We start from the raw sequence: 23,301 nt of genomic DNA on the forward strand, positions 1-23,301 counted from the left end.
CTTGGACTGCCTCTCTCTGTAGCACACCTTGTTATATCAGAAAAATAAACTCCTATTTGTTTAGGTCATTGTAGTTCTGTTTCTTTACTTGCAGATAAATACTATTCCTGTCAGTTAATAAGACTAAACCCTTCTGGGTGAGATTTCCCCCCTGCTCCAAAGAACAGATGACTCAGCTGACGAGATGGAGTATGGTTGAAACTAAGTAGAGACTAAGGTCATTAAACCTCATGGCACTGGAGTGGACAGAGGATCTTTCAATAATTACAGTGCCTATTGTTCAAAGTTGTTTGCAATGCTGTGTTATTGTAGTAAAACCTATTTGCTTGTTTAATATTTTGTGAATGAAATCTTGCGGAAATTAGCAAGGGTTAAATTCCTCACCTGGATCAAAAAGGTGCATAACAGAGAGACCATATGTGGAAGCAGGAGCCCCAAGATCAAACTGATTTTGGGAACCTAAGTCCATGTGGAGTGCATGAGAATTTGGGGGTGGGCTCTATGCTGGCACAAGTTGTGGTATTTAGGGTTGGGGTTTAAACTGGTTTTACTGGGGTTTGGGGGTTGGAAGGTTTCTTTATGACATTTGGATTGCATGTGTTTAATCCAATGACTTTAAAGCAAATTGGCCAAATTTGCTTTAAAGTCCTAACAGTGTACTTTTATTACTAAGATGTCAGAATGTTTTTGAACGTGTTTTAGTTTTCCTCTTCTAAATAGGGGGGGATCTAAACATAAATCTAAATAGAAGAAAATCTAAAGATAAAATGGTGACTTGATTCTTACCATGCTACAGAAGTACAAAAATAGTAAAGGATGTCATTTATGTTAGATACTATACTTTAGCTCACTCAACCTCCATTTCTTCCAGTTGGAGAGGTTGAAAAGATAAAACTACATTTTCCAGACTCCCTTGCAGCTAGGGTTCTGAATGTTAATTTGTTTCTGCTAATTAATGCACCCAAGAGAGATCTGAAAGGTGGAAATAAGGTAGAAACCCTCTTCCTGTGGTTCTTGGCCATTGCTTCTAGCATGTAAGTTTCTGGATGTGTGAACCTTTCACACAGCAGCATTCCAAGGTCCAGTCTCCAGCTTTTTGGGTGTTTGTTTATTTTTTTTAAATTAATTAATTTATTTATTTTAGGCTGCATTGGGTCTTTGTTGCTGCATGTGGGCTTTCTCTAGTTGTGGTGAGCAGGGGCTACTCTTGGTTGTGGTGTGTGGGCTTCTCATTGCAGTGGCTTCTCTTGTTGCGGAGCACAGGCTCTAGGCACCCGAGCTTCAGTAGTTGTGGCTCGTGGGCTCTAGAGCGCAGGCTCAGTAGTTGAGGTGCACAGGCTTAGTTGCTCTTCCTGGACCAGATTAGTGGGATCTTCCTGGACCAGGGCTCGAACCCATGTGCCCTGCGTTGGCAGGTGGATTCTTAACCACTGCGCCATCAGGGAAGTCCTTTCTGGGTGTTTAGAGGCAGATGTAACTTTAGCAAAAGTCATTCCTATTTGTGAGGCTGACGTCCTATTTCAGATATGGGCCTTTGTGGCCACTCATATTCTGTGACTCTGCCCCCTTCTGCCCATAGATGACTAGAGACCAGTGCATATGTTTAGTTAGGCCAATCAGTCTCTGTCTCCTGTGATTTAGAATTAGAACACAGATTTCAGTTCTGTGGCCCTCAAGTTTCAGGTGCATAAGGGTCATGAAGTGCTTGTGAAGAAGGAAGAGTCCAGTTGCTCCCCTTCTGGTGGGTCCCAGAAATGTCCATATTCTACCAGCACCTCCATGAGATTCTGATGCAAATCCCACTTTGAAACTTGGCCCTAGATGCTTGCTGGGCAGGTCAGCTGAGAGCCAGGACTGTGTGGAGCCAGGACTACAGCCACCGTTGTGTGCCTGCAGAAACAGAGAAAAGTGAGTCTGTTACTCTAAATAAGCTAGCATGAGGGAGAAGGAGAGAGGGAGGCAGAGAGAGGGAGGGGCAGAGCAGAAAAGAAGAGAGAAGATGCCTTGGTTCCTGACTGTCCTGGTTCGCAGATAGACCCTTCTGAGTCCTCATCTTGGATATCACGTTCTTACCTAGTTTTAAAATATCCCCTTTTAGTTTAAACTAACTGAACAGTCTTCTCTTTTTCTTATCCTTCTCAAAGATCAAATGGCAAAACAATTCTTATGTATCTTACGACTTTGAAGACATTTTGGTTATATTGCATATTCTGAGTATGAAAAGTTATTTTTAAAGGTCAGTTTCATATGTGTCTCAATTGTGAAGCCACTAGTGCCCCACTTGCTCCAGAAAATGGAGAATGAAGACTGGAATTACTCTACCTTAAAGTCTGGTGTTTCCACATGGACTATAATGTTATATCAGAAGCTACAATGTGTTCAGCATGTATTGTTACCAGTCTTCTGATTTCTGCTTTATAGGTGAGGCCAGTTAGGCTCAGAGAGATGAAAAACTTATCCAAGATCACACAGCTAGGAGATGCTGGTTCCAAAATTTGAACCCAGGCCACTCTCCCTATCTCCCCATGTTCCTGCTTCATAAACACAAACATTGGAGATACATAAGTGAACAAAGGAGAACAAAGTCCCTGAACTCACAGAGCTTATAGTCTAGTGAGGGGAGATGACAATAAATGAATATAAGTGCTTGGAAGAAAAGTCAGGTTGAAGAGGATACAAAGAGACTGAGCAAAGATGTGTGTGTGTGTGTGTGTGTGTGTGTGTGTGTGTGTGTGTTTTATGTAAGGTGGCAGGAGAAGGCTTCTTTGATAAAGTATCACTTGAGCAGAGCCCTGAAGGAAACAAGGGAGTGAGCAATGTGGCTATAGGAAAAAGAGTGCTCAAATTAGAGGGAAAGAAAATGTTTAATATGTGGCTCTGAGAATTGACAGAGGTAATCATCTTTTTCTACATGCTAAAGTGAAAAATGTGAGCACTGTAAGAGCATATACTTTCTTAGTTATCTGATTTTACTCCCTTACTTTCTCATCTCTACTCTAACACAGTCCTAGCTTACATAGCTGAAAAAATATTTTAAGTCATTTTTACATGTATGTAAAATTTTCTGTGCACCTGTGACCTGCATTTGCATTAGCTGCTTGGTCATCCTTTCATGGTGAAGAGAAAGCTAGTCAAAGGACTTTACAACTAAAACCCGAATAGAGGGTGTATTAATTTCCTGGGGCTGCTGTAACAAATTACTGTCAGCAAGGTGGCTTAAAACAACAGAAATTTATTCTCTCACATTTCCAGAGGCGAAAAACGTGAAATCAAGACGTCAGCAGGGCCATTCTCCCTCTGAAGGTTCTAGGAAAGAATCTTTCCTTTCCCCTTCCTGGCTTCTTGTAGCTGTGGCAATCCTTGGCGTTCCTTGGCTATAATAGTATCACTTCAATCTATGCCTCTGTTGGCACATGGCCTTCTTTTATGTGTGTCTCCGAACCTCCGTCTCCTTATAAGGATGCCAGTCACTGAATTTAGGGCCCACCCTAATCCATAATATAACCTCATCTTAACTTGATTACATCTGCAAAGACCCTATTTCCAAACAAGGTCACATTCACAGGTTCTGGATAGACATGAATTTGGGGGGGGGGGATGCTATTCAACCCCTTATGGAGGGGAAATCCTAAATATAACCTTCCTGCCAATCATGTGGAATTCATCTCTTCCATCCCATCCCCAACCTCACAGATACAAATTGATTCACTTAAGTGTTTCATTTACAGTAGGAGTCAGCAAACTTTTTCTGTAAAGGATCAGATGATAAACATCTTAGTCTTTGTGGGCCATCAACTCTTCCGTTGTAGCGTGAAAGCATTCACAAACAATACAAAACAAGTGATCATGACTACGTTCCAGTAAAACTTTACTTACAAAAAACAGATTACAGGCTGGATTTGCTGGGGCTTATAGTTTGCCAACTCCTAATCTATAGCACTGAGAAACTGCTATCAAAAAAAAGAGAGAGAGAGAATATATACAGCTGCTTAAATTCCTACATTGGTAGAGATTCCAGTAACACTGGTTGAATTGTGGTTCGGAAAAAAATAACATTTTCCAAAGAATCATATCCACTTCTTGAATAACTCCTACTTGCCCATTTGTCTCAGATACTGAAGAACATTAGAACAGGAGAAAAGGAGGAAAAAGTTTAGGTGTGCCAGGCATACTGGAGTTAAAATACTAGCTGAATATTACTGTGAAACAATGTGGTTTGTAGTATTTTGCAATAAAGTAAATGTTATTCCAGGAAATACTGTAATGGTCATACAGCTGTAGCCAAGTAGCACCAATTTAGTCAACTGAAAAATGGTGCACTAGAGTGCAACTTAATGTGTTATGGAAGATTTTTATGAACTTGGTAGTCTGGTTATGATCATGGTGACTGGACCCAAGAGAAGCCAAAGGGATTTTACTAGAAACATGGAAATATAGACTGAGCAGATTGTCTTAGGAATAATCAGCACTCATATTTGTTGAATCTAGTCCATTACAAGAAATATTAAGACAAAACAAAGTAGAAATACTTAAACAACATTAAATGGGGACTTCCCTGGCAGTCCAGTGGTTAAGACTTCACCTTCCAGTGCAGGGGGTGAGGGTTCGATCCCTGGTCGGGGAGCTAAGAGCCCGCATGCCTCGTGGCCAAAAAACATAAAACAGAAGCAGTATTGTAACAAATTCAATAAAGACTTTAAAAATGGTCCTCATCAAAAAAATCTTAAAGAAAAATCATTAAATGGCAAGGGTGAGACTTAGGGGGAGGGGAATTTTCCCTTTGGAGAATGACATACAACCAAACACCCTGAAGAGCTGTAGCACTAGTGGGATTTAGGGGGTGGGTGGAAGGCAATGGAAAGGGGATAAATAAATGATCTAACCCTCCTGGCCTGCGGCGCAGATTGCTATACAACTGCCTTGCCCCAAGCTTTCGGCAAGAAGTGAAATTTAGACACAAGATGGTTTTCAAGACCCAGGACATTCTCCTCATGGCAGCCGCCACCTCAGTGAGGGGCCACCTGCCCCTTTGAGGTTGTCTCTCTGGTTTTTGGGCAGATCCCAAGATTCTCACCTCATCAGGATAAAGGAGGGTGGATGGTGACTATGCGTCCTTTGTCACGTGACGCAAGCCCACACAGATGGTGTCATTGCCTCAGCTGATGTAGAAAATTTCAGTGGGGCTATTTTCCAGTGGTGGATGCTACTTGTCAGTTGTAAGTGGATCTGGGCGTTCTTTTCATTCCGTGGAGTGGCCAGGCTGGCCTATGAAGATATTCTTTCTTTATCTGAGTTTCCTCCCACCGATGAGCGGGCAAGGTGAGCCTAGAATTGAATATCTGTGATTAGTACTTGGGGCTCAGAGGAACGAGTGCATTCAACCTTGGAAACAGGGAAATACTGTTGCTCTCTTAATCTAAGTTAAATTGGTAAAATAGCATTAAAAAAAAAGGAAATGTCATAGGTCAAAAGGAAGAATGGCAAGGACTGGAAATCAAATCTAGATGGAATGTGAGAGAAAGTGGTACCCTACCTCATGTTACTGTTACATCTGAAAGACTACCCTTGGAGCAAGGAGGATGAGTAAGTTAAATCGGAGACAAGAAGGACAGCCTGAAGAGTAAGAACTGTCTACGTGTCACCATATCGCTGTCTTTTAGCAGGCGTGCTCTGACCAGCTGGTGGAAACTTTCTCACCAAATCGGATGGCATTTTGATATGATTATTGTCATAGAATCTATTAATTGTGCTGAGCACTTTATGTTATGATATCATCCAATCCTGACAAAACCTTAGGTGGTTATTATCATCTCCACTTTACACCTGGGTTCACCAACGCTCAGGGAGGTTCAACAATTTACCTGCTCTCTCACATCTAGTTAGTGGCAGAGCTGGGCTCAAGCCAGGTCTGTCTGAAATGGAAGATCGTGCTCTTACCTCCCTGCTCTCCTGCTTCTCATGTATGTTTTCCTCAGGAGGTGGGGATATTAGATCATCACAGATTGATCTCACTAGCCTTTAACATCATTCAGCTAACATATTTGGTGTTGAATTCTGTACTTGTCAACTGTATTGGTTGGGGTGGACCAAACTGCTGTAACAAAGAGACCGACCTCAATATACAATGGCTCGAACATAATTGAAGTTTATTACTCTCTCACTCACCTCCCAGAGCAAGGCTGCCCTCCACGTGTGGAATCAGCAATTCAAATCCCTTCCTGCTTGTGTCTCAGCTGTTCCCTAGAGTCTTCTTTATCTGCAAAGAGCTGGCAGAAGGGGAAGAGGAAGTGCGTGGAGGAGGTTTCAAATCAGACACATTTGAGCTCAAATATGAGCTCTGCTATTTGCAAGCTATAGCCTAAGCATAAAACCGCCAAGCCTCAATTCCTCATCTGAGATTTAAATGAGGTGTTGCATGTTCAGTGCAGGGCTCAGCTCAATAAATGTTGGCCACTTATTATTATGTACCTGGCATCCTTTCCTAAAAACCACTCTGTGACATTAGTATCAGCCCATTTTACAGAGGAGGAAACTGAGGCCAAACAGCAGTAAATGGCAGAACTGGAATGTCAAACCCATGCTCCCAACCATGGGATAACACCTTCTCATAAGTTAAGTGGGGGAATAATTGGCCTCTGGCATAAGAGAACTGAATTCCTTATGCTCTATTTAAATGTTTTCAATATTAAGTAGATTTAAAATGTAACTGTCAAATCACTCTCCTTTTTTCATCTACCGTAGGTCTGAAGAAGGGCAGGCTGCCTTGAACAAATTGCACGGCACCAATAGCCTGCTGGCAAACAGCCTGTGGAAACACTTGCTGACACAGACCAAAGGTGAACTTGAAGAACTTTTTTATTTCCAAAGTAGACCTTTTAAAATACTTTCTTTTAGAGAGTAACCACAAGACAAGGTTATACTTAAAAAAAACAAGTTTGGGAGAAGATAGAGTTAAAAAAAATATTTTTTTACAAGTCAGAAACCATATGGAATTTCCACTCTCACATAACTCATAATTGACTTTGCCTGGTTTTCTTGAAACTTGACCCTTCAAACTCAGCAAAGTCTGAAGATGAGTTGTTGTCTAGAACTGATACTCTAAAGGCTAGCCTGTTACACAGGACGAGTTGTTTAGGAAAGAGGGGAGACTTACAGACTGGAGGAATGAGACATCTTTTTCAGCCATCAGTTTTTGACCTGATATTACCTCTTAAAGGCCTAATAACTTCTCTATTTCTGGACTAAAAAAGTACTCTTCTTGCTGTTCTCTTTTGATGTTTTCCAAGGAAATGAGGACAATTAGTACATGACCCTATTAGCATCTCTATGCCATGATCTATACACAAAGCAGACAAGGTTGAACAAAAACAAAGAGGCTTTTTGACAACCTAATTATTTGATGACCTTAGGATTAATTTTTAAAAGACATTTGTTCAGCATTTCTTTAATGGGGTATGGTTGTGACTGAGAGGAGAAATTTTTGTTTTTTCATTTAAGGATATTTTCTGCTTTTGCAGAGGAGGAGCAATATACATTTTGCCAGTTACAAAAGAAAACTGTGGAAACTAGAGGTAGTTGGCACAAATTTTCAGTATATTCCTATAATGTTTGGGCAAATCTTTATGGATTGCTGGGCTATGCTGATCCTCAAGCTAGCTCTGAAGCAAGATTCCCCTTGTATCAGTTAGCATTTGCTGAGTAACAAATCATCCCAAAATGTAATGGCTTAAAATAACCATTATTATTGTTAATCTGTGGGTCTACTTGGCAGGTCTGCTGATCTGGGCCAGGTTTGACTGATATTGTCTGGATTCTTCATGTGTTTCCTGTTAGCTGGTGGGTTGGTTGGGATCTGGCTAGTTTAGGAAGGTCTCTGTTGGCATGAATTATCTCTACACCAAATGGTCTCTCATCTTCCATCTGGCTAGACCAAACTGTTTCTTAATTTAGAGGCAGAAGTCCAAAGTGGAGAAAGCTGAAACACATGAAGTCTCTTATAGTTTGACTTCAAATTGGCATGTCATGATTTCTGCTTCATTCTTTCAGCCAGAGCAAGTCACTAGGCCAGTCAGATTTAAGATATGGGAAAATGGATTCTACCAACTAAGAGGAGGAATTTGTAAAGTTGCATTGCAATGAGCAATGGATAAATGAGGGTGAGTGGAGAATTGGGGCCATATTTACAATGTCTACCAATGGCCTGTAACAGTGAATTCATGGAGTGAATGAAGTTTGTCTTTGGTAACTCAATGCTCCCTTTCCTATATAGCATATTTTAGTTGAAAGTTTAATGGATTCAGAGTCCAAAGACCAGGTTCAAATCCCAGCTCTGCTATTTCTTTTGGCAAGTCATTTTTGCTTTCTGAACATTAACTTGCTCATCTTTAAAATGTTCTGCTATCTGCCTTCTGAGGTTTTTTATTGCTATATAAGCTCTCACTATCCGCCTTCTGAGTTTTTTGTTTTTGTTTCTGTTTTTGTTTGCTACATAAACTCTTAATAAATAAGGTTAAAAAACCCTCTGTCTGAGATGTTCAAAGGCTTTATTGCTCGTTCTTGGCAGCTGAAGCCCTTCCCCCACCCCTCTCCCAATCCCTCCCCCATGCAAATATCTTCTGCTCCACTTATGTTTGTCTTTCAAAATCCCTCCTCACACCCTGGTCTGGACCTTCCCCAGTTCTCACTTTATCCCTCCATCAAAAGTCAATTCTCCTAATATTTTTTTCTTGCCTTGAAATCATTTAGCTAATTTGATAAATGACTTCAACCCAAAATGATGTTGATTCTAGATAAAATTGGCATTTTAACATCAGCCTTCTGAGCAAATCAGAATTGTTTCTACATTTCTGTTAAGCTTCTCTGGGTTCTCAAAGAGCTTTGCATGCACCTCTTCAATATTTACACCATTTCTTGATCACTGATAAGAGCTTGACTAGATGTGCAAAGGCCCAGCCCTGCCATGGACTAGCTGTGGGATTTTGGGCATATCACCTCACTTTACACTTTATTTTTCTCACCTCTGAACTGAGGATATTTGTCAAATTGACCTTGAGAGGCCCTTCCAACTCTGAGAACTTACAGTATTCTAGAATATTTACAAAGTGAAACATGGAGGATCCAGTATTGTTTCAAATATTTCTTTATTTTGTGACTTAGTAGATCAAGTATTTTATAGGCAATGACAACTTAAAAAAGGGGAAATCATAATCATAACGAAAACAGCTAATGTTTATTGAGAAGACTTAGATTCCCGCTTGACAAAAAGTTGTTTACTATAAAAATCATCTCATCGCTACTTTACTGTTTTAATGTCAATTGAAGAGTTATCACACCACAATGAATGGTTATGTCTTATATGAGAAATATTTCCTATATAGATGAATGGATGATAGAAAGAGAAAAATAAAAGCAAGAAAGAAAGAAGGGAGGGAGAGAAGAAACTAACATTTACTCAACTCTTACTCTGTGTGTGGTAAGAAATGGTCACAGAAACATGATCCCTTGGCAGAGATTGAGATGTTCCCCAAATTCGAGGTCCTTTTCTTCTTGGGCCTTCAGCCACGTTACATCCCCAGGCTCTTACACATGGCTGCATCTATGTGCCTGAATTCCAGCAGATGGAGTGTGACTGGAAGTGAGGTATCCCACCTCCAGTGACTTTACAAAGCCTCTCGAACTTGCTTCTCCAACCCTTCCCCTGTCTAGCTTACCTGGATGGAGCTGATGCCCAGGGTGATCTTAAAAGTCATTTATTGAAGGTAGCACAACTGCTAGCAACCTGCTACCTTGACAGAGAGGTGTGCTGCCAAAGAGGCACGCCCGCCTTGAGCTAAAGTGAGAGTGAGAAGGAAGCTCCTGTACTGTTTGAGCTGTTATACATTTGGGAGTCCATGTGTTGCAACAGTTTAACATATCCTGCTGAACATACAACATTAATTTTCAAACCATCTCTATGCAATAGATGCTCTTTTTTTTTTTTTATAGAGGAGAAACTGAGGCTCAGTGTGAGGAGGTGACTTTCTCCCTTTCTCAGGTTATACGAGTGGCAAGGCAAAGTTTAAACTTGGGTTAGTTTAACTCTGCTCGCACAGGGACTGAGAACATTCCATTTGTGTATAGAGAAGAGCCTGCTAGAGCTTTACTACTGAAATCCTCATCATACTTTTACATGTTGGAAAAAGTGCACCATTTTATGAATTAATGAGCTAAGATAGTAATTCCTGTCACATTCTGAACCTAATATGAGCAAGAGGCAGTGTGTCATAATGGTGTAAAAGTCAGACAGAATCTAAATCTGCCATTTGTTGGCTCTGTGACTTAGGCAAGTCCTTTAACTTCTATGGGTCTCAGCTTTCCAGTCTGAAAAATGAAAATAAAAATTAAAAAAAACATATTTGCCTAAGAATGACTGGTGAATGGTTACCTGTCAAAGTTTCCTATTCCTTCCTCCCTTTTGGCAATAGTCCTTTCTAAAAAAAAAAAACAATGTACCTTGCACTCAACCGAATCTTATAAAGTTACTCTGTCCAGTGTTGTAAAAACCTTCAAAAAATAGAGTTAAGTATTAAAAGAAATAATATTTTGAAGATTAAAAGAAATAATAAATGTGAAGCACTTAGCACAGTACCTGGCATATAATAGGTGCTTAATAATATCATAATTTTTAAAAATAAGGCAAACTGAACCCTTATTAGCACAGTGTTTGGGTATTGTGTTCAGAGTTGCTCAAACATTCTGGGTTTCCTTTTCCTGCACTTTTCTATTGAGATGTGATTTGCTTTACTATTAGCATAAGTCATAAGCATCCTGCTCTGTTTTTCAGAAAAAGGAGGTGATTTTTGGGCTGCAGCCATGTTCTCATTAGAGAAAATGAGGGCAGTTAATGGTTAGTGTTCAAAAACAAGGAAGCTCTCTTAGTTGCTTAGCAACTGAAGCTGGGGGGTGGCCAGAGACTGTGTAAGCAGCAGGGAAGAGAAAAGCAGAGAGGAGTGTAAAAAATGAATTTAATGTCCAGGTCATTCCCAGGTGGGTGAAAAGAGATTTACATAGCTCTGGTAGTTATAACTACAGCTTATTTGTTACATGACTGGAAAATTTAATGAAATATTTTAAAATTCAGCAGCGGTAAGTCACAGTGGACATTTTATTGTTCTAATGCTATATGTACACTGTTTATTTAACATGTTGATTGAAAATGAAATATGGGAATGATTTAGAAGTCATCTAGATTTGGAAATCCGTCCTTCTGCACAGACACTACTGCCACCATGTGGACAATGCTGGGAGCCTACTGGGAGATGAAGGGTGAAGGATGGGCATGAGAGAGGGTCCGTCTCTGGGAATATGATAGTGGTCTGTACCCCTCAGAATAATTTTGAAAAATTCAAGTACACTTTTAACTTTGTACGTAAAACTTTAAATTATAAGTTTGAATGGTTGTAAGGAATAGATTTTCCTGTGGTTGTGGAAATAGACATTTTAAAATAAAACTGCTGTAACACTCCTTTAAATGTATACAGTGGAAGCTAAATGCCAAAAGGATTTGATGTACACCATCAGCCATTGTAATATTACATGAGCAAGAAATTTTAAATGAATAATTTTCACACAATTCTTTTTCTCCTTAAACTTGTATTTGAATTTTACTTCCCCAAAAGACTTATATTGTAATGTTTTATGCATATATATCTTATATATAAGATACAATGTTATATATATAAAATGCTATATATATAAAGTCTTATATATGTTCTCTGTAAAAAAATAAGTATGTAAATTAGATTTTAAATTACAAAATATTTCTGTGACTGTAGGTTTTAGTTATCTATATTTTTACATGTACATTTGATTAAAAACAAATATAAATGTTGATCAACAATTATAAAAAATTATAAAGTAGTGTTTTACTTGGAAATTTACATCTTAGTGTGGGATATAGGGATTTGAAAAAATTAGTTCAATTATCTGTGATGAATATTCATTATTGCTAGCATGAGAGACGGGTCCGCATCCATATTCTCTGTTTTTTATCATTTTTTCTAGTTTTAAACCTCAAGAAACTTTCATTCACAGCAGTAAGTAATGGGACTGGAAGAAATTTTATTAGGCAATGTAAGTCAATTTTTTGAATGATTTCTAAGTTACTTGCTAAATATAACCTAGTACTCTTTCAAGATACATTTTTTAATGATCAGTGGGCAACTGGCTAAGTTTGGTTCAATGCTATTAAGAGCAAAAGAATTGGAAGCTACCTGACCCACAAAAGGATTAGAAACCCAGTCATTAGAGTCATTTACTTTCTCAGCACAGATACCAGTATTTAAAATTGTTCCTGTGATGGATGTCCCATAGATACCTGTATCCCAAACAGCGTACCTTTGTAAACTTTGGTTGTGTAGGAATTAAGCTCTTTTTTTTTTGGCCACACCATTGAGTTCTAACCACTGGACCTCCAGGGAACTCCCCAAGCTCTTCTCCTTTTTTAAAAAAAAATTATTTATTTTTATTTATTTATTATTTTTGGCTGTGTTGGGTCTTCCTTGCTGCCCGCGGGCTTTCTCTAGTTGCGGCGAGCAGGGGCTACTCTTCATTGCGGTGCACGGGCTTCTCATTGCGGTGGCTTCTCGTTGCGGAGCACAGGCTCTAGAGCGCATGTGGGTTCAGTAGCTGTGGCTTGTGGGCTCTAGAGCACAGGATCAGTAGTTTTGGCGCATGGGCTTAGTTGCTCCGTGGCATGTGGGATCTTCCCGGACCAGGGCTCAAACCCATGTCCCCTGCATTGGCAGGCAGATTCTTAACCACTGCGCCACCAGGGGAGCCCCCCCTCCCCCCAAGCTCTTCTTTTTTAATGGGAAAAAGGGGAGACAGGAACAGAGAACTATAACAATACAACACAGAACAACATGACACAGCATCACAGTTATACCAGCATAACAGCTGGCCAGAGATTACCGGGGCTATCAAGTTTATCAGTTTTGGAAATTACCAAGATTATCAAATTTGGAAACAAATACAAATGGAATTTGAAGATACAAGGGAAATGTATTCCCTTTAAATTATTTATTTTTATATATATATATAGATAGATAGATAGATATAGATATATATATATGTATATATATGTCTTGCAAAGTCTTTGCACATCCCAGGTTGAAGTCACTGGTTTATCCCAAAAGCCAGTCTATGATGAAGCTTTCCATAAGTCTGATGCCAAATAGGACCGTGGTGGTAGGGGCAGAGGGGGGCATTGTTAAGTTTTCAAAGTGTTAAATTTGCTGACTTTAAATAACTCTTCCTTATTTTGCTGTAATGTCTTCTGCATTGAGAAAAAAAAAAAGAAAGAAATATGGTGCTAAGAGATATCAGTATTGATTTTGAAAGCCCATGCCATGTTGGTGTCTCACTTACAGTGCTTTTTAAATTGTACCAGTTAGAATAGCCTGAATAGGCTGAGGTAGTAAACAAGCCCAAATCTCAGTGATTTGAGAACAAGTTTTATTTCTGCTCACGCTCTATGTTCATTGCAGGTCGGCTTAAGACCATGACAGAGCAGCCCCTCTCTCGGACAGCTGGATCGTGGCACAGAAAATCATGAGCATTCTCTTAAAACTCCTGCTCCCAGGGACACGCATCACTTCCATCTACATTTCTTTGGAAAAAGTAAGTTCATGGGCTTCCCTTGTGGCGCAGTGGTTGGGAGTCCGCCTGCTGATGCAAGGGACGCGGGTTCGTGCCCTGGTCCGGGAGGATCCCGCATGCCGCGGAGCAGCTGGGCCCGTGGGCCATGGCCTCTGAGCCTGCGCGTCCAGAGCCTGTTCTCTGCAACGGGAGAGGCTGCAGCAGTGGGAGGCCCGCGTACCGCAAAAAAAAAAAAAAAAGAAAGAAAAAAGAAAAGTAAGTTCGTGGCCTCTGCTGAGTTCAACACGGTGAGGAAGTACAGACTTGGTCCAGGAAGAGGCAACAGATGTTCTGACAGATAGTACAAGCCCCCCACATCCATAAAAACCCCAACTCTAGGAACCATTGATTTACAGTCAACAGATGGTAATCATTTTCTAAAATTATTAAATTAAAATAGCTATTTTAATTCTAGAATTATAAAATAGTTCCAACATAAAGAAAAGTATAGAGATTAATATCACAAAGATGTGAGTACTTATATCCCCAAATTACCAGCTGTTAACGTTTGCCATATTCCCTCAGATCCCTTTGTCACAAAGAGAAATAAAACATTGTAGGTGCAGGTGAAGCACCTCCAGTAATCCCATCTCATTCCCCTTCTAAACCCCTAACTTTTTAGAATTAACCCTATTCTGATGTTAGTATATTTTCTTTGTGCCTATTCTTTCATATATTTGTTACAAAGTGCTTTAAAAATATACGTGATGTAAAATGTATATATCTTTCTACAACTTTTTCCACTCAACATTATGTTTTAGTTGTATCCGTGTTGATGCATATAGATCTGGTTGTTCATTTAAAGTGTTCAGCAGTAGCATGAGATAATGTATAGATCACACTTTATCCATGCTGTTGGAACTTTAGCTCATTTATAGCTTTTTGCTCTTACAGTGGAATGATAAACACCTATATATGTATCTCTGTGTATAAGACAAGGGTTTCTCTAAGATTTATGCCCTCTAATTGAAACACTTCACCAGAATGGCCTTGCAGGGTCGAAAAGCTAATTGCTTTTGCATACCAAATTGAAGCTTTACAAATGGTGGCTCCAAAGGGGCAGACTCAACAAAAAGTGACACTGTGGCCCAGTCTTCCTGAAACTATCTGGGCAGAGAGAATCAGAGACAGCTTCACAAGGCTCTCCTGGGCCTCTGAATTGTGTTCAAAGCAGATGAAAGATCATCATCCTAGAAAACTAGGTTTTCCTGGGGGCTGTGTGTGGTGTGGTGAACATGGGATTGAGAACCAGCAGATTTGGAGATGCCTTGGGGTTGGATGAAAATGGCCCAGCGGGGAATGCCGGGGCTGGGAGTGGACTTAGTATCAAAAGGGTAATAAGGACCAAAGATTGGAAGGAAAAATGTACAGCTGAGCTGATGTCAATTTGAACAGATAAGGACTGAGAACCCATATATCCTTCCTGGTGCCCTGATGCCATGGGCTGTAGTGAAATTGCAATTGCTACTTCCTGCTCTTCCCATTCTACTAGAACCCAATTTTGTTCAGGTGTCAACCCTTCCCCTACAGAGCCCATATGTTTCAGTTCCAAATATGGGTGTAAATGGAATAAAGGTAATCCTACATCCCTTGCCAGTAACTGGTCTAAAAATGGACTTGTAATAAAATTTGAGCCAATAAGAACTGAGAAGAGATTTTTCTGGGGGAACTCTGAGAAAGTCTTTTCTTACTCCTTTGGAAGAACTTCCAACATGTTGTTTTTCTCTTCCTTTGAACTTGGCTTGAGTGGAAATGCAATTGCTGAAGCCTGTGGATAACACTGGCATGTGGAGTAAGGCAGAACCAAAGGAATTGAAGTGAAACTGAGCTTGAATCATGGTCCTACCTCTGTGCTTTTAATGATGTAAGCAAACCAGGACCTTTATTGTTTAAGCCTGTTTGAATTATGTTTTTAAATACTTGTCACTACAAGTACTGCTTCTAGAGAGTGGCAGGAAGTGTAAGTTGAGGAATGGGGAGTGTGCTGAATTGAATGATATTATTCCAAATTGACTGAGATTAATTTCTGCCATAAGGTAGAATGAGAGATTAAAATAGAAATTAATTTTTTATTGAAGTATAGTTGATTTACAATGTTGTGTTAATTTTTGCTGTACAACAAAGTGATTCAGTTATACGTGTATACACATTCTTTTTTATATTCTTTTCCATTGTGGTTTATCTCAGGATATTGAATATAGTTCCTTGTGCTATACAGTAGGACCTTGTTGTTTACCCATCCCATATATAATAGTTTGCATCTGCTAACCCCAAACTTCCAGTCCATCCCTGTCACACTCTCCCTCCCCCTTGGCAACCACAAGTCTACTCTATGTCTGTGAGTCTGTTTCTATTTCGTAGATAATTTCATTTGTATCGTATTTTAGATTCCACATATAAGTGATATCATATGGTATTTGTCTTTTCTTTCTGACTTATTTCACTTAGTGTGATAATCTCTAGTTCCATCCATGTTGCTGCAAATGGCATTATTTCGGTTTATTTTTTTAATGGCTGAGTGGTATTCCATTGTATATATATACACCACATCTTTATCCATTCATCTGTTGATGGACATTTAGGTTGTTTCCAGGTCTTGGCTATTGTGAATAGTGCTGCTATGAACATAGGGATGCATGTATCTTTTTGAATTATAGTTTTGTCTAGATATATGCCCAGGAGTGGGATCGCTGGATCATATGGTAATTCTATTTTTCGTTTTTCGAGGAACCGCCATACTGTTTTCCATAGTGGCTGCACCAACTTACATTCCCACCAACAGTGTAGAAGGGTTCCCTTTTCTCCACATCCTCTCCAGCATTTGCTATTTGTAGACTTTTTAATGATGGCCACTCTGACCATTGTGAAGTGATACGTCGTTGTTTTGATTTGCGTTTCTCTAATAATTAGTGAGGTTGAGCATCTTTTCATATGCCTGTTTGGCCGTCTGTATGTCTACTTTGGAGAAATGTCTGTTTAGGTCTTCTGCCCATTTTTTGATTGGGTTTTTGTTTTTTTGTTGTTGCGTTGTATGAGCTGTTTGTGTATTTTGGAAATTAAGCCTTTGTCAGTTGCATCGTTTGCAAATATTTTCTCCCATTCCATAGGTTGTCTCTTTGTTTTGTTTATGGTTTCCTTTGCTGTGCAAAAGATTTTAAGTTTTATTAGGACCCATTTGTTTATTTTTGTTTTTTTTTTCTATTGCTTTCGGAGACTGGCCTAAGAAAACGTTGGTACAATTTATGTCAGAGAATGTTTTGTCTATGAGCTCTTCTAGGAGTTTTATGGTGTGATGTCTTATGTTTAAGTCTTTAAGCCTTCAAATAGATATTAATTTTAATCACAGAATATATACAAGCAGTCCTTGCTTTGCACAGTTCTGATAGGCATGCATGTCAGTTACCATGGTTTAGTTACATAAACATGGTTCAAATTCCAGTTACTCTGATGTGATATATTAACTGTGTGTAACTGGATAAAAGTATCAACTTCGCTGTTTCCACAAATCACTACATAAATAACAGATCCCATTGTGACCAATGACCAATCACGTCAGTTCTTTCAAAGTCTGTTGTTCATGCACAAAGTCTGTTCATGCAGACAGAAAGGCATGTAGTCATGTTGCCTCTGTGTTTCCCAGTGATGCAAACACATGATATTTTAATAAAATCAATACTGGAAAGAAAGAATTGGCCAAAAAAGATGAAAGTGAAGCAAAGAAAGAAAAAAAGCGATAATGCTGGAGGTGAAATTTGAACTGAATATAAATGTAGTTAGAAAGAAAAAAATTGATAGTGAGGATGTAGACCCTGCCACCATTTCAGAGACTATCGATATACAGTTAGAAGAACTTAATGAAGGTGAATTTATCAATGTAAGCAAGGAAAGCAATTGGGATGAAAAGGATATAGATGCCCCCAGAGAGAGTGATGCCTGCAAAAACGCCACATTACATGACCTCATAGAGATATTTCATGAAATTGAAAATGCAAAGGATAAAATTTGGAAGCTGACTCAAACTTAGGAAGGAGTATAATAGTCCATCAAGACATAGAAAAGATGATCAGTACTCTCTGTAATTTATAGGACGAGAAGTTAGGCGCTATTCAAGCTATTCTTTTTGTTTTAAATATAAATTTATTTACTTTTGGCTGTGTTGGGTCTTTATTGCTGCGAGTGGGCTTTCTCTAGTTGCCGCCAGTGGGCGCTACTCTTTGTTGCGGTGCGCGGGCTTTTCACTGTGGTGGCTTCTCTTGTTGCGGAACATGGACTCGAGACACGCGGGCTCAGTAGTTGTGGCACACAGACTTAGTTGCTCCGTGGCATGTGGAATCTTCCCGGACCAGGGCTTGAACCCATGTCCCCTGCATTGGCAGGTGGATTATTAACCACTGTGCCACCAGGGAAGTCCCCAAACTATTCTTGATAAGTTTTTTTTTATAAAGAAATAAAACACTTTAATTCTCAATGTTTCTAATGTTTTAAATTACATACTAAATCAATATTAGTTTTACTGCTTTTTCGTTTCCCTTAATATTTATAGTCAACAGTAAGAAAGTTTTTAATGTTTTGATTAAAATGTTTAAAGATCACAGAACAATTGTAATTATGCATCCGTGACTTTGCACCAGTCATTCCTTCTGCCCCTCCTCCCACCTCTGTTTCTCTACCTGGCAATCTCATATGCATTTCTCAAAACCCAGGTCAGGTGTTAAGATTGCTTTGCACAGTTTCAGCTTGCTGTGTAAAGAGAGAACTGCCTGGGAAATAAAGTCACAGGTTTCTGCACACCCAAGTTTGTGAGTCTATAAAATTCATACATCCTGAAAATTTGATAGATTTGTATGGATGTCTCCTTCAACATCTTGTTAGAAGATTTTGCTTTCACCTGATAACTGGCATGGTATAGGACAAGGGTGCTGGACTCGGTTATTGGGAGGCTTGTGTTCTGGTCCAGCTTTGTGGTTAAGTAGCAGTGTAATCCAGGCCAAGTCACTTAAGCCCCTTCCATTTCCCCTCTGTAAAATACAGTGAATATGAATTTTCAAGGTACTTTTGAACTCTACATTTCTATAATTCTCTACCGTTATCAAAGAGAGATAAAGGAAGGGAGAGAAAAATGCACCCCCCCCCAAAGACTATTGCCATTTTCATAGTAACAATAAATGTTTGTGGAGTGAATAAATGATTAGCACGATTTTGGTGAGGTAGGTAGAGCTATGCAAATATTGATGCTGGTAAGAAGCTGCTGTTTACTAGCAGCTATAGCTGCTAGTAGCTATAGCTGCCTTCATAACTTAGGGTACCCTATTATGTATTCTTCAGCTTGGTTGACCATTTATTCACATACTCATTGGGCACAGTGCTAGGCACTAGATGAGAAAAACTCAAGTCTTGCTTTGGAGGATCTCCCACCGTGGTGGGGAAAACAATTCATGCTTCCCAAGGTAGGGGCATTTAAACTGGATTTTGGAAAATGTATATGAGATAGCCCAATAGAGAAAGAGAAATGGGGTTGGGAGGAGGGCATTTTAGGAAGAGAGGATGGCTGGTGCAAAGGCATGGATGCAGAAAAGAATATGAAGAGCACTGAGAGTGGAGTGATCAACAGAGGATAGGTGGTGGGAGGATTTAGAAAACACTCCAGGTATTTCTAGTAGGAAGGTTTTAACGGAGAGAATTAGGTGCTTACAAAATTGCTGGAAGGGCTAGAAATGAAGTAGGGGGTTGTTGTGCAGTGTTTACATCATGTCACCACGGCTGCTACCCAGAGGTTGGGGGATGCTGTTTCCTCACAATGGTTGGGAACAGTGTGAAACCACTGCCAATATCACAGCTGGTACATAGTCTTTGACTGGACAGTAGAATAAAGTATGGCTGGTAAAAAACTCAGCCTGATGCCATCTGTTACTATAGTGTAAGAGGAAGAACAACTTCAGCTTCCTTTCTCTCTGCCAAATCCTGCATGAGTGTATTTAACTGACAGGATCACATCTAGAACCTGGTAGCAAGGGGATCTGGGAAATGTAGTTCCCAGCCTCCCAGACCCTGTGATAAAGAACTCAGAAAGGGATTGGGAATGAATGCTGAGGGTCAATAGACAATATCTAGCATAGCTGGGAAGCCAAGTTGGGACCAGACTGTGAGGGGACTGGAAAGGCATGCTAAAAGTATCAGAAAATGCTGCATGGGATGCCACTGAAAGTTAAAAGCAGGATTTTCACAATTCAATCGGTTTTATAAGCATTGATGGCATAGTAGATGCCATTCTTCTAAACGAAGGAAACCCCAAGCTCTATACCACAATAATTTATTAAATAAATAATATATGTATAACCATGCAATGAAAAAGTCCTCTAAAGGTTTTTTAAAAATTATGTACAGTCAACCCTTAACACAGGTTTGAACTGTGCAGATCCACTTTTACACTTTTTTTTTTTTTTTTTTCCCCAAAAATAAATACTAGAGGGCTTCCCTGGAGGCACAGTTGTTGAGAGTCAGCCTGACGATGCAGGGGACACGGGTTCGTGTCCCGGTCCGGGAAGATCCCACATGCCGCGGAGCGGCTGGGCCCGTGAGCCATGGCCGCTGAGCCTGCACGTCCGGAGCCTGTGCTCCGCAACAGGAGAGGCCACAACAGTGAGAGGCCCGCATACCGCAAAAATAAATACATACATACATACATACATACATACTAGAGTACTACTGCACGATCTGGGGTTGGTTGAATCTGTGGATGCAGAGCCAGGATGTGGAAGAGCATCAAATATGGAGGGTAAGGGGCAGACTGCAAGTTATACATGGGTTTTCAACTGCATGGAGTGTCAGCGTGCCTAATGCCCACGTCATTCAAGCGTTAACTGTATTTGTGCTAACTCATCACCCATTTTTTTATTGGGCGCACATTTTGTGGCAGGCATTGTGAATACAGATATAAAGCCCCCGTGGTCTCTGACATTAAGAAGCTAATGTCCTTTTTCTTTTCGGTAAAGACTAAGAAAGTTTTAGAGGGTTATTTGGTAGATTAATTCATTGATTCTCAAAGTAACTTCTGCTGAACCTTGTAAGAGGAACATCTTGTAAGATGCTAAGAAAAAAAATGGTCCCACTATCAAACCAGGTTTAAAGAATTTGTATTTTATTTCCTCTTGCAAATTTCAACCTCTAATAAATCCTGTAGTAAAACATTAACTATTTAATTTTGTTTTACCAAAATTACCCACTGTTGACTCCTAATATGTATCAGCAGTTGAGTTCTTCAGAGCACAGTTGGGGAAATACCAGCTGCTTGTGTAGAAGAGCCAATCAAACTGAAGGCTACCACTGTGCTATTTACAAAAAAAGGGTTTAGATATGAGAGAATGAAAAGAAGAAAACTATTGTAGCTTCAGGTGTGATTTCATTTCAGAAGAATTTGCAGGACAGAAAGGACATTGAACTCATCAAACCAATCTTAATACTAAAAACATTAATAGCTATCAAAACTTAATTTCTTAAGGATGAGCTATTAAGTGCCATAACAATCATCTAGGAAGATGCAAATCTTGGACAGTGGAAGGTTATAACTATTTTAACAGGATGTTAAATGGTGAGCTTGGCCGCAGCAGCAAATTATAGTTGCATTCCAAAACATTGATCAAGGAGCTTTTGCAAACCAGTTACACACTGTGGAACCCCTTAACCCACAAGGCCTTGAAAGAGCCTTGAAAGGGTGGAGCAAATGGAAATAGAAACGGATTTTGTGGAGAGTTACGCTGTGGTTCTTCACCTGTGGCTCCACTAAGGGGAGCCGTGGGGTGTTGCTCGCCTCACCTCTTGCCTGCAGTTGAGACGCGTTCTCTTGTATGACTCTGGCCTGGGGGATCTGGGTGGGATCGCAGCTTTGACAGAGAGAGGGGTGGCTGCGTGAGTTTGGCTGGGACTTCTCTCCAAGAATCAGACAAAGAGCACTGGATGTGGGCTAAGACGGCAGATAGAGGCAGCCTGGGGCTGTTCTAAATCCTGCCCAGTAGGCTATCTGGAGTGGATGCAGGAAAACCAGAGACTGGGGGAGAATATCCGCTGGAGGAAAATGAATTGCCTGCAGCACAGAAAGTTCAGGCAAGTGTTCCCAAGCTGAGGCTTCTGAGGAACTGTCCACACAAAACAGCTCCAACCTCTGCCAGTCCCACCGTATGAGAAGCCTGCTTACGACAGTGCCTGTTAAACCGTTGATATGCTGTGGCCTTTACCTCTCCCACTGCCCCTGCTTTGACCTTGCTGGGCACAGAAATCTAGGCCAGCTCACTGGGAGAGGAGAGATGCCCAGCAGAGGAAAGACAAAGGACCATCATCGGTGACCAGGCTACAGCGAGCCCCAGTGGCAGAAGTTTTAAATGCTCATTCGGCATCGTGAACGGAGACTGTCTTAACTTAAAATGACTATAGAGCTTCTATTATTTACAGTAACAAGGAGGTCACAACACCTGACCTCATGTTCCTACAAGGGTTAGTGCATTACCCCCATTGACCAGGCTTAAAGGGACACTGGGAGACAAAACCAACTTGCTTCCACGATTACCCCATGAGTCCTGCTTGTTCAGTGTACCCTTTACACCGTTAAAGACAACCGAGACGGGCATGTGTGAGAAGATATTGGTAGATGCCTGCAATACAGCAGGGCCTTGTTATAACGTAACATGCCACTAAATATAGGCTGGTAAAATCCTAATCCTGTCGCGTGTATAGAAGCAAATCTATCCTGGGTTATTTTAGACACATCTGTAAGATGAAGGCTAAAGACTGGGACAAGAAGTGATGTGCTGAATCTAACTGAAGGCTGGCAGAGGGGCGAGACCTGTTGCAGCAGGTCCTACGGTCCCTCCTTTCACCATTTTGGGGGTTTCCGGAGTCCCAAGTGCCAGGCTTGACGCTGGGGTTTCAAAGCTGTTTCCCCAGCACCTGACAATTTAGCAGGGGAGACTGACAACAACGCAACCACTAACGGACTCCGGAGATCACAGGAGCTAAGGAAAGTCAGAGTAGGTCAGCGTGGAGGTTCATTTAGAAGTGAGGGTTAACAATAGAATTTGGCTTTGAACTACAGGTGGGCACTTGCTAGACTGAGAAGCATTTAACCTTGCAGGTGACATGAGAAATCAGGAGGTAGTCTCACCTGTGATTCTTACCTTGGTGAAGCTTCAGAGTCATCTGGAAGCTCCAACCCCCCAGTGATTCTATCTCTGGTAGAAATCAAAAGCTCAACAGTATAGTCCCTCAACCCTCCCAAGCTCCCACATGATTCTGATACAGTAAGTTTTGGCATTTGGGAACCACTGGAAGGGCTCAGCAAAACGATCTCACTTGGGTTTATGAAGGTCTGGTTGGCTGTTCTGCAACGGTGAATGGTTTTACTGAAATCGGTACCCACAGAAAGCCCAACAAACACAACCAACAACTCTTGTTAAAAGGAATTAACTTTTATTGCTATTTTATAAAGCTTAATACTTTGCTAAAGGAAAAAATTATATAGATAATATAGCCATTAAAAGAAAGAGCAGAGCTAAGTGATACAAAAGAAGCAGTAAGCAGCAATAAAATTAATACCTACACAAGACTAGCAGCGCCATAGATAAAGCAGAAAGA

The sequence above is a fragment of the Grampus griseus genome (assembly GCF_964374135.1).
Source record: "Grampus griseus genome assembly, chromosome: 11".
Lineage (NCBI taxonomy): Eukaryota > Metazoa > Chordata > Mammalia > Artiodactyla > Delphinidae > Grampus > Grampus griseus.